The sequence below is a fragment of the Euwallacea similis genome, chromosome 7, assembly GCF_039881205.1.
Source record: "Euwallacea similis isolate ESF13 chromosome 7, ESF131.1, whole genome shotgun sequence".
Taxonomy (NCBI): domain Eukaryota; kingdom Metazoa; phylum Arthropoda; class Insecta; order Coleoptera; family Curculionidae; genus Euwallacea; species Euwallacea similis.
In genome coordinates, this window is record NC_089615.1 from 377,497 (window position 1) to 388,702 (window position 11,206).

Here is an 11,206-nt window from a genome sequence, read left to right on the forward strand (position 1 = left end):
TCACATAACGTGTAATTACATACATATGTATAGATTTACATGTTTTATTTAGTCCAATATATATTTTTTTTTAAATTAAATATTTGTATGTGTAATGTAATAAATATTATTTATTTTATTATCCACTCTTTTCTCTTTAATTCGAAATCTCTTTAAGTCGAAGTTATTTTGCGGTTCCTTAAAATTCGAGTTATGGAGGTTCGACTGTATATAAAATTGTAGGTACCTATTTTCAAAAATGGCAGAAATATTATATGTTTTTCCTTTACATCGAAGCGGGCCTTGGATTTGTAGTAATTTTTTTACTCAATTGTTTATTGTTATAATTTAATGTTATATATTAAGTCCAACAAAGTAAGTAATAGTCTAAACTATTATTTAAAGCTACAATTAACAATAAAATAAACAAAAAAACAATTAAAGGTATTAAACGAATTGGAAGTCTAATTAAAAAAATAATCAGGGAAGATGTTCAAACTGAACTCCTTTCTGTTGAATACACAGTAGACATCTTTTATGCATAGATTTACAGCTATTTATCAATTTTACTGGTCTAATAACGGCAAAAGCTTGCCTAGTAGCCTCCTGAAATTCCTCTCTTGTGTTAATTATTCTTCCCTTAAATATAGAGCATATCTACTCATCTTGGTCCCCAGAAATTACGCCACTGGGTTATTTCTTGTTCCCAACTTTAAAAAGTAACGTTTTTAGATAACTAGTACACACAATCAAAGACCTTAAGGAATGGATTAGAGCAGAGTGTGCAAATGTAATGTACCCTCCGTATTGTCATAATTCTCAAGAAGTAATTTTAAAGCAACTAAACATATTACAGAACAATTAGGTGGTTTGCTACATTAGATTGTTATTTCTTTGTTCAGTATAAATAATTAACTGGGTTAAAAGTCTGGATCCCGTTGCAAACTACCCTTAATGACTTGATAAATAGTAGTATTTAAGCAACTTACAACCCCTTAGTCGGCAGTTCCTGTTCAGCAGTCCTTCCTCATCAACCAGTTTAAGAAGAAGCCTCAACCAGTACTTAGTGTTTTCTTGTTCTTGTGTAATAGAGAAGTTGAATAAAAGTGTTGTATTTAAAAATCGCGTATAGTGTAATGGAACTCGCGAAACAAAACTCGGGAACACTTTGGTAGATTTTTTATAACACACACAACCCTTAATCGTTTACAAAACTAAAGATCTCGGGATTAAACTGACATTTCAATATAGAGAGCCAAGAGTTAATCAGGGAGGTGACAATATTCCGAGAGGGTCGAGTTATATTGTTATAATGGTACTTTTACAAGCTTCGGGGTATTTTAAGTACCAAATCTGGGGGTCAGTACCCATAGGCGTACTCCCGTTTTAGGCAATTAACAAGACAATCTACAGATGGTAACTTTCTAAATCCTTAACCCGTAACGTCAAGATAATGGTAAGAAAAGATGATTTAAGGGGGTGTTGCAGTTGTAGTGAGATTTTAGCAAAATGTGGATATTTTAGACTTTTGTCTTGAGGAGGAAAAGGAGTGAATGTTTTTATGAAGGGTAACCCTTATTAGAAGATAATGGGTTCCCAATATATGGCGATCCCGGACATACCACTAAAGTAGTGAAAATTCATAGGCGTAGCCTAAAGGTACATTACAATACATAGTTCCACACGGCCACATTACACAAATATCACCCCAGAAGTTCTCGACGATGTCTTCAAGAATATGAAGCGTCAGATAAATTTGTGCATTGAAGAGAATGGACAACATTTTCAGCAATTATTGTACATTTTTCAAATAATTAGACTTGTATTATTAAAAAATAGCCTTAATGTTTAATTGAAATCTTGAAAATTAAAAGTAAATAAAGCAACATAACCTTACTCGGCTCCTTTATCAAAAATTAATTTTAACGTCATTTGGCGGCATATGATCAAGTTACGACCTACTTTTTACCTTCTATTTCTCTTGTGTAAAATTCCTCAAATGGCTAGATATGAAATTTAAATGATTACTCGGTATACAGGGTGTTTCAAAGTTTAACAGAAATAATTAAGGATAATGTAGAAGTGATTAAAATATGACGATTTACTTGTTAAAACTATATTCACAAACTTCTCGTTACTGAGATACAAGGCGTTAAAGTCTTCGTAAAAAAATTGAATTTTATTAATAGCTTTCAAACCCCTACAGGTATTACAATGAAACTTTGCTCGCACTTTGTGTGCTCAATAGTTCATATTTTGCTGTAAAAACATTAACATTAGATTCACCAGTGACGTGCAGTCGGGCTCCACTTTGAATATTTTTCAATAAAAAATTGGGACGCCAATGATTTTTCTCAAATTAAAAATTATTTTTAGAATGCTCGTTTAATATAGAAGAGAAAAGTTCGCTTGACTTATTTTCCTCCGATATGTTATTTTTCAGTAAAAAAATAAAAACCGTTTACGTGCACGCCATTTAATAGTTTTTTTCAACATTTCTTTTTTTAATTTTAACTTGTTCGCTACATTGATTTCCAACTGTAGATTCAGTCGTCGGAAGTCGTCCGCTTTCTGCTATCAACCATGTGAATTTTTTGTTGGGTTACAATCAACATGGGGAACGGTACGCACATCTCAATTGTAAAGACGTAAAAAAAACTGTTTTTTCTTAAGTTTTGGATAAAATGAATACACTAAGAGTAGATTAAAATTCAACAGTTTCGTTTTAGTATCACAATAATGCAAGTGAGAGTGAAAACCCGCCGCCGACAATTTTATGGCGATGTTATAATTAGTAAAATCTTAATAAATATCATTCCAAACGACAATAATTTAAGAGTCATAAGTTTTCGCGAAAGTGACCTCAATGGATTGATTGAGGTCGGTGGTAGAGGTTTAAAATTAACTCTTAAATCACGAGGATGCATAATTTTATATTTTATAAATACCAAAAAACGAAACTGCGCTAAAAAAAATAAGAGCTTTCATAGGGTGAGTAACATTCTAATCTGATTTTAATCTTTAATATACAGTACAACTTGCTTAATACGAGTACCCAAGGGACAGGCAAATCTGCTCACTATATCGAGTCCATTGTATTTCCAATGTATAGTGTGGTCGGAATGAGTCTGTTTTAACAGAGAAAATTGATTTTCCGATTAGATAGAGCAGAGTTGACGTATATGTTATAGGTTCAATTTCTAAGAAATGTTTAATGGTGAAAACCGCTTGATGATATTTTCACTGTCAACCGAGATATAGGGCGTTTTTCAATTTTTGGCCATTTTGAAAATTGCCCTTAACTTTTTCATTTCAAAGAATATTTCAATTCTGTAAAGACATTCTGATGGTGTTTTTTAAGTGCAATCCAGTAGCTTACTTAGATTTTTTCTATAGTTGTTCATTTTATCAGAAATACATAAATATATATATATTTTAATGGAAATCATAGTTGGCTATGAACTTAAAGATATGCCCGTGTTATAGCCCTTTCCAATATAAAATCCTATATAAAATTATAGGTACCTATTTTCAAAAATGGCAAAAATATTAGATGTTTTTCCTTTACATCGAAGCGGGCCTTGGATTTGTAGTGATTTTTTTACTCAATTGTTTATTGTTATAATTTAATGTTATATATTAAGTCCAACAAAGTAAGTAATAGACTAAACTATTATTTAAAGCTACAATTAACAATAAAATAAACAAAAAAACAATTAAAGGTATTAAACGAATTAGAAGTCTAATTAAAAAAAAAATTAGCGAAGATGATCAAACTGAACTCTTTCCTGTTGAATACACAGTAGACATCTTTTATGCACAGATTTACAACTATTTATTAATTCTACTGGTCTAATAACGGCAAAAGCTTGCCTAGTAGCCTCCTGAAATTCCTCTCTTGTGTTAATTGTTCTTCCCTTAAATAAGATCCTGCAATCTTCCCCGGAAAAAGAAATATAAGGGAGTTAAATTACAGGATCTAGCAGGCCAAGATATGGAGCCCCTCGTACCAATCCAATATTTTCCAAATTCTTCATTTAAAAGATGGGTTGTAATCCTGGCGTTATACGGAGGGCAACCATCTTGCTGGCAGTAAATATCTTCAGAGACAGTTAAAGGCCAAGTTTTCCAAAAATGGATTAATGTAAGTACGCAAAATGTTTATATAATCATTTACATTTAAACTTCCTTGGTAAAAATGGAGCCCCCAAATATCTTTCTCGGAATATTCCTATCCATATATTAAATCCACACCTTACCTATTTTGTGGAACAACTATATATGGATTTTCATTGCACCAACGTTACGAATGATATCTATTAACTATTCCAGAAGTACTTACTCTGGCTTCATCAGTCCAAATAATATCTAATAATCTACATTTCCTGTACATTTTTCAACAAGCCAATGACAAAATCTTAGTCTTTTAGTGGCATCCCCTTCGCGGAGTTGATGAATTCTTTTTATTCTGTAGGATTTGAGTTTGTTTTCTTAGCGTTTCTAAAATGGTGGTTTTTAGAACATTTGTTATATCGGCCAATTTTCGAGAGGAAGTGCAAGGATGATCTAATACCTCTCCAATTACATTTAACTTCTAGATTTCCTTTTCTTGATTTAGATTATAATGTCTTGTTCTAAACTTTTTAAAACTTCCATGACTTACTAAATTATTTTTTAACGTTTGGAAAATACTGTTGTCTAGATGACGCTATTCGGGAAATGTATTAAAATATAATTCACTAGCTGCTTGAGAAACTTCGTTTGCTAATATACAGGGTGTTCGGAAAAAACGTGTACAAAATTTTACCACATATTCTTTGGTCAAACATAGAACGATTCGCATTAACTTAGTTATGACCGAAATTACTTCCTTTAACCGCTAGAGGTCCAAAATTTTTTTAAAATAATTTTTTTTTTTCGAAAACTCATTAATCAGTTTAGTTGATTTTTGGCATACGTTAATGTGTCCCACAGTGTTACTGTTTAGAGGTGGAACGAATGTTTTAGATACTTGGAAAGTGTGATAAACATGACGTCATAAGTTGAAGATTCTTCATATTTTTTGAATTAACAATTTTATAACATTGAAATATTTTTTATTTAGTAGACCAATTATATAGGAAGTTTTTTCTTGTCTTGTAAAATTAACGGTAGATTAATGGTTAAGCTAATATTTTTATTTTTGTGTGTCTCTGTCAAAAATAGTTATTTAATGCAAATTGACTTAAATTCCTTATAATTTTCACAACAAGTGCATCCGAACATTATTACTTATTAAGTAAATATTCAAACGTCCACCATTTTGTTTAATGAATTTATTAACATTTTTTAAGAAATGGATTTGAATATACACACACCGGCAAAATTAGAGGAACCGTAGATGATTTGCCCAAATACATCGTGTTTTCCATTTTTGATGCTTGTTCTCTATAGATGTAGTCGGCTATGACTGTGTCAAATCATTTTTCCATGTTTTTGAAGATTTTCATCATGTCAGTTCCTGTCAAAGACGAAACAATTGAGTAAATGTCTGTCAGCCGTTCGATTAGATTTAAAACTCGTATATCCGCTATATTGAATTTTGTTGTTTTTTCATAAGTAATTTTTTAATTTTGATTTGTTTTTGTTTCACATCATATTCTTAATTGAGAAACGAATGTAATAGGTGATTTAAATCCAACAGATGTGGCTAGGGCTGTGACAATGGTTGAAAATGGTAGATCGTACTTTGATGTTGCGTACAGGTTTGGTAAATCGAAATCAACCATTCATCGCTGTGTTACACGTTGGAGACAAACTGGGGAATATGTGAGAAGACCAGGACAAGGTAGAAAACGCGTGACCACGGCAAGAGATGATCGATTTATAACGTTGGTAACTCTCCGAAATAGACGTTGAACGGCAGTTCAAACCAGAAATGAACTGGAAGAAGTTGTAGAACCAGTATAAGCGAGCGAACAGTTGAGTAAAACTCAAAGAAGTCCGTTTAAAGGCCTATAGGTCAAGAAAAGTTCTGCAACTTCAGAGACGTCATCGAATATTCCGACTAGGGTTTGCCCGAGAACATCAAAACTGGACCGATCATGAATGGAGTCTTGTTTTGTTTACCGATGAGAGCCGTTTCTGTATTAATGCAATTGATGGCAGGGAGAAATTGTATCGACGTCAAGGAGAGCAAAATGAAACATTTAATTTTACTTTTACTGTCTCTTTTGGAGAAGGCTTTATTATGGTTGGGGATGGCATTTGTATAGGAGCACGCACAGAGTTGGTGGTAATCGAAGGCGACGCTTTAATAGCAGATGCGTACATAAGAAACGTTTTGCAAGACCATGTGGTGCCTTTTGCCCCCTATATTGGAAAAAATGTCCTCGCAATGCATGATAACGCTCGTCCACACGTAGCGCGTTGTATACGGGACTATTTAAATGAGGCGAAAATACTCACAATAAGATGGCTTGCATGTTCTCCAGACATGAGTCCAATTGAACATGTCTGGGACATGCTAGAGAGACGTCTTAAGTCAAGAATTCCTGCTGTGCAAAGCACAAATGAATTAAAAGCTGCTCTACTTGAAATATAGGAAGATTTGCCTCAGGAAATGATCGACAACATCATCAAAAGTATGGGAAAACGGATTGCTGCAGTCATAAGGGCTCGCGGTGGAAAAACTCGTTATTAAAAAATATTGTCTTTGCATTTGGATTTGCATTAATTGTTGAATATAAGCGTAATCTTCAATAAACTCTTTTCTTGCAAAAATGCTATTTTTCGTGTTGGCTTTAAAAAAGATCCAAAATAGTGTTGGAGTCTTAAGGGAAAAGCCTTCTGACACCAGGTATTCTTTTGTACGTGGGTACCGCCACGTCAAATCAGGACGATGGTCGAGACAAAACACTACCGTAACGTCAACAAATCTATATTTAAGAATCTGTGATAACTATTACTGAACTAAGTGCGTTAGAATCTCAAGTATCAATTTGGAGGAAGGTCGGATCTTTGTTTATTCGTAGAGTTCCACTCTCAATCTGCCCAAAAAAAGGACGCAGGGAAAACGAGCAGAATTTGGTTTCGGCCCATTTTGTTCTAGTTGACCAATCAGAACACAAATTTGGTAGGTTCCCACGAACTTAGGATTTTTAGATTGAATGAGAAAAAACAGACCTTAAAAGGTTTTTGCAATTAACGTCTTAACACATGTGATTCTGCGAAGGGCCAAATCACTGATAAGGACTGGTGAGTGGCGACAGAGTCACGGTGTGTTAAGTGTACTCGAGAATATTTTTACCTAATGGTTCTCACGGTCAAACCAGAACATCCCTCAAGTTGAGCGATTTATGTATTGGTTATCGCTTCGTTTGAGATGAGGCATAACAGATGATTTGGACGGGTATCCAACAATAGTATAACAGTTTGCAGAACAAATTGAAATTAATATTTAGAATATTAGTTAGTTTCTACAAAGTTTCAGTTCAATATAATAGAAACAAAAAATGTGTAGAGTAAAAAACCTTCAAATTATCTCCGTTCCTTTAATTTTGCCGGTGTGTGTAATTTAACATATTGTACTGTGTAGTTTTCGAAGCGTCCTCGTACGCGAGAACTCAAAACTGCTGACACTCAATTTATACGCGGCGATTTCCAAAGGAGAGCGAGAGACTATTCGCATTGATACCTTTTTACATATATGTGAGCTTTCATATAGAAGGTGATACAGGGTTGGTTATTAATTCATTTAAGGCAAGAGCAATAAACCTGTTATCTTACAAGGATGGAGCTACGTCTTATCCTTGGGCATATGTGGTATGTCACAGACACCTATGAGTGCCCATTGGAGATTGACTAAACTTGTACTAGTTAAAGTAGATCGTTGCCTTAAAAGATAAAGAGGGTTTGTTTATCATATGGGGGTGTGAAGAGAATGACCAAGGGATGTAAGTGTGGGAAGAATGTAGAAGGTTTAGCGATTATCTTTTGAAGATAAACAGATGCGCGGGGATGATTCCGACACCTTGTATGAGGGGGGCATTCTACTCCCAATCTTGGTCGAATAAAGAAGTCTTGCTTAAATTTGTGTTTTTTTAAATTTTTTTTTCCTAAGAAGGAAATATTTTTCTTACATATAGGTAAAGTCTTAGCAAACTGCAAAATTGTAGCTTCCAACTCTCTCCCATTAAAAAAAAATCGCACTTAAAGTTTTGGAAATACTTTATATACTTTATACTTTTATATACTACTTCTCCGCTACTTAACAATTTTGCTCTAAGAGTAACAATAGGATTTATTTTCAGATACGCATGGTTTGCCCCCAAATTAACAGACGAAAGAGAATTTTTCCTAAACGTAAATCAATTTTCATTTCCCAAAGACATAAAATAGCAAAAATGCAGTTGTGAAAAGAAGTTCATGGCTTTTATACAGTATTCCTGGTCTCGCAAATATTTGTTTTATTTGTTTTTTTGATAATTTTCATCCAAGTATCAGTATTAGAGAGCAATAAATTAATAAGTAATTAAATTTTTTTTATATGTAATGTATAATAAAGAAAATACCGAAAATTATTGTTACAGTCGTTAGTTTTTCAATTGTAGATATTAAAGTGCATGTAAAAAGAAAAAAAAGCTCTTTGACTGCGAATTGAGGCTATGACCTCAACGTTACTAGTTTCATGCTTTAATCACTCGGCTATTAACAAGCTTAATTCAACATTAATATTTCAGGTATATAAAATATTTCCAAAACTTTAAGCGCAGTTTTTTTAAAAATCGAGGAGCGTTGGAAGCTGCAATTTTGCAGTTTACTAAAACTTTACTTATAATACAACCACATGAAAGGGCGCCTCAAAACCAGATGACCGGTTGGGGATCTCTCCTTATTAGTTACGTTTATTATTAAGAGCAACGAAAAAAATCCTAAAGATGTGATAATTATCGTGAAACGGCGACAGTTTTTGTTAACGGATCATGAAAATTTCATTTATCCAATTGTTAACACATTGACTGCTTTAAAGGTTATTACAAAGGCCGTGTAAGGTTAAGGGGTTGTTGGAAAAATACCCAACACCGTCTATAAGTGATATAAATCTGCTTGTTGAAAGAAAACAGACCCAATACCATTTGCACTATAGACAACCCATGAGATTAATTTATGGCCTAGACAACATAAATTAGTCATTACTCTTCCTTTATGAGACACAGTGGGAAGAAAACGGGACAGGCGACCTAAGCCTCTTTAAAAACATAAATCAGATCACCACTGGCACCTTCTTCGTTGACAACCCTAGTAAGGTCATTATTATTATTCGCTCTTTACCACTAACAGACGACGCTTCTCCAGAACTTTACGAAAGACACAATTTTTGGAAGAATTTGAGTTATCGATGGTCACTTGTTTTTCTTCACAATTATCAGCACTATTTTAGAATTTTAGTTAACCGTGTAGTGTATGTTTTTTATATGTTGTTAAATAAAAATTAAAGTGTAATCAAGCTCCAAGTGTCTTCTTATGTCCGTTTAGCGCAATAACAGCTGTGGTCCTTAAGCAAGCATTTAAGGAACAAAGACAGATAAATTAAACGTTTGTTATTGTTTTTCAACTGTGCCCCATTTGTGTTTGGGGTGAGACATCGAGTGCTCGAGATCTCATTCCCGATCGGGGGTTAATTCGGACCTCACAGGCGATCGGTCTGAAATTTTTACCAATTGTCCCTATCACTTAAAGGACTTACCATAAAATTTCAACTTCCTAAGTCTCACCATTCAAGGGTAGGACGGGTTGAAGGTGAAAACTTTAAAACGCCACATGTCAGGAACTGTTCATCGTACAGCGTGGGGCAAAATGGTGCGTCCTTCAGTAACCACCTTCTTATTTTCATATTTTTGCAGATTTATCGGTTGATGCCAAAGGGCCGAAATCTAAAAAAAAAAAACTCAGGTGATTTTAAAGGAGTTCGCGCTTTGGTACACTAACCATTTTTGCACACTGTGTAGAGGGCCTCTCGACGTATCTACTCACATTGAATCAGTTTTGTACCAAATTTAGTATTTGGGATATAACGATTCAAAGTATACGCAGACCACGATGCAAAAAAAAACAGTATTTATCGCAATAAATTTTTTCTCACTTATCGCCTTAGTATACCTGTACACATAGCAATGAACTATTGTGCTCAGTGGTGTGTACCTGGTGTGTATATTTAATTTGAAATTTTCAATTAATTTTTCGCAGTTTTTTAAAATTTATTATTATTTATTTTAAATTATGGAATCTGTTAAGGACTTTAGGTTATTGTTTTTTGGTGTAGTTTGCTTAGTTAGTTTATTTGCACTTTTATTCCTTAAGTTACGCCCATGTGTATCGATACTTATATTGAGGATTCCATCTGGGCGCCAGACAACCGTACCTATCAGGCCAAATTATCAACCCTACCGAGATTTTGACCAACATGTTTAAGACCACTGGTTTCGTAGGTGTTCAAGAAGACAGTGGTACGGATGAAAACGCTGACGTTACCACTCTCCCTGAATAATAACCAGTGTTCCCAAAAACATTAAATTTCTTCCCTTCTTTCTGAGTACATAATTATGCTTACTTCCTCATCACTTTAGAAAGCAGCTCTAGGGGCTCTATGCCGTATATATTGTATAGCGACGTTATTTGGTGTTGGTGCTGCTTTCTGCTGCGTTAGTTATATGAATTATATGGATTTAGACTTATAAGTTATTGATATTTATATGCCTATACTTTGAATCGTTATATCCCAAATATTGAATTTGGTACAAATCTGATTCAACGTGAGTAGATACTTCGAGAGGCCTTCTACACAATGTGCAAAAATGGTTAGTGTACCAAAGCGCGAACTCCTTTAAAATCACCTGAGTTTTTTTTTTAGATTTCGGCCCTTTGGCATCAACCGATAAATCTGCAAGTATATGAAAATAAGAAGGTGGTTACTGAAAGACGCACCATTTTGCTCCACGCTGTACGATGAACAGTTCCCGACATGTGGCGTTTTAAAGTTTTCACCCTCAACCCGTCCTACCCTTGAATGGTGAGACTTAGGAAGTTGAAATTTTATGTGGTAAGTCCTTTAAGTGATAGGGACAATTGGTAAAAATTTCAGACCGATCGTCTGTGGGGGCCGAATTAACCCCTTAACCTTACACGGCCTTTATTCAGAAGTATACATATTGTATACACTTTCTACAACTTCTAATCCTTTTCAGAT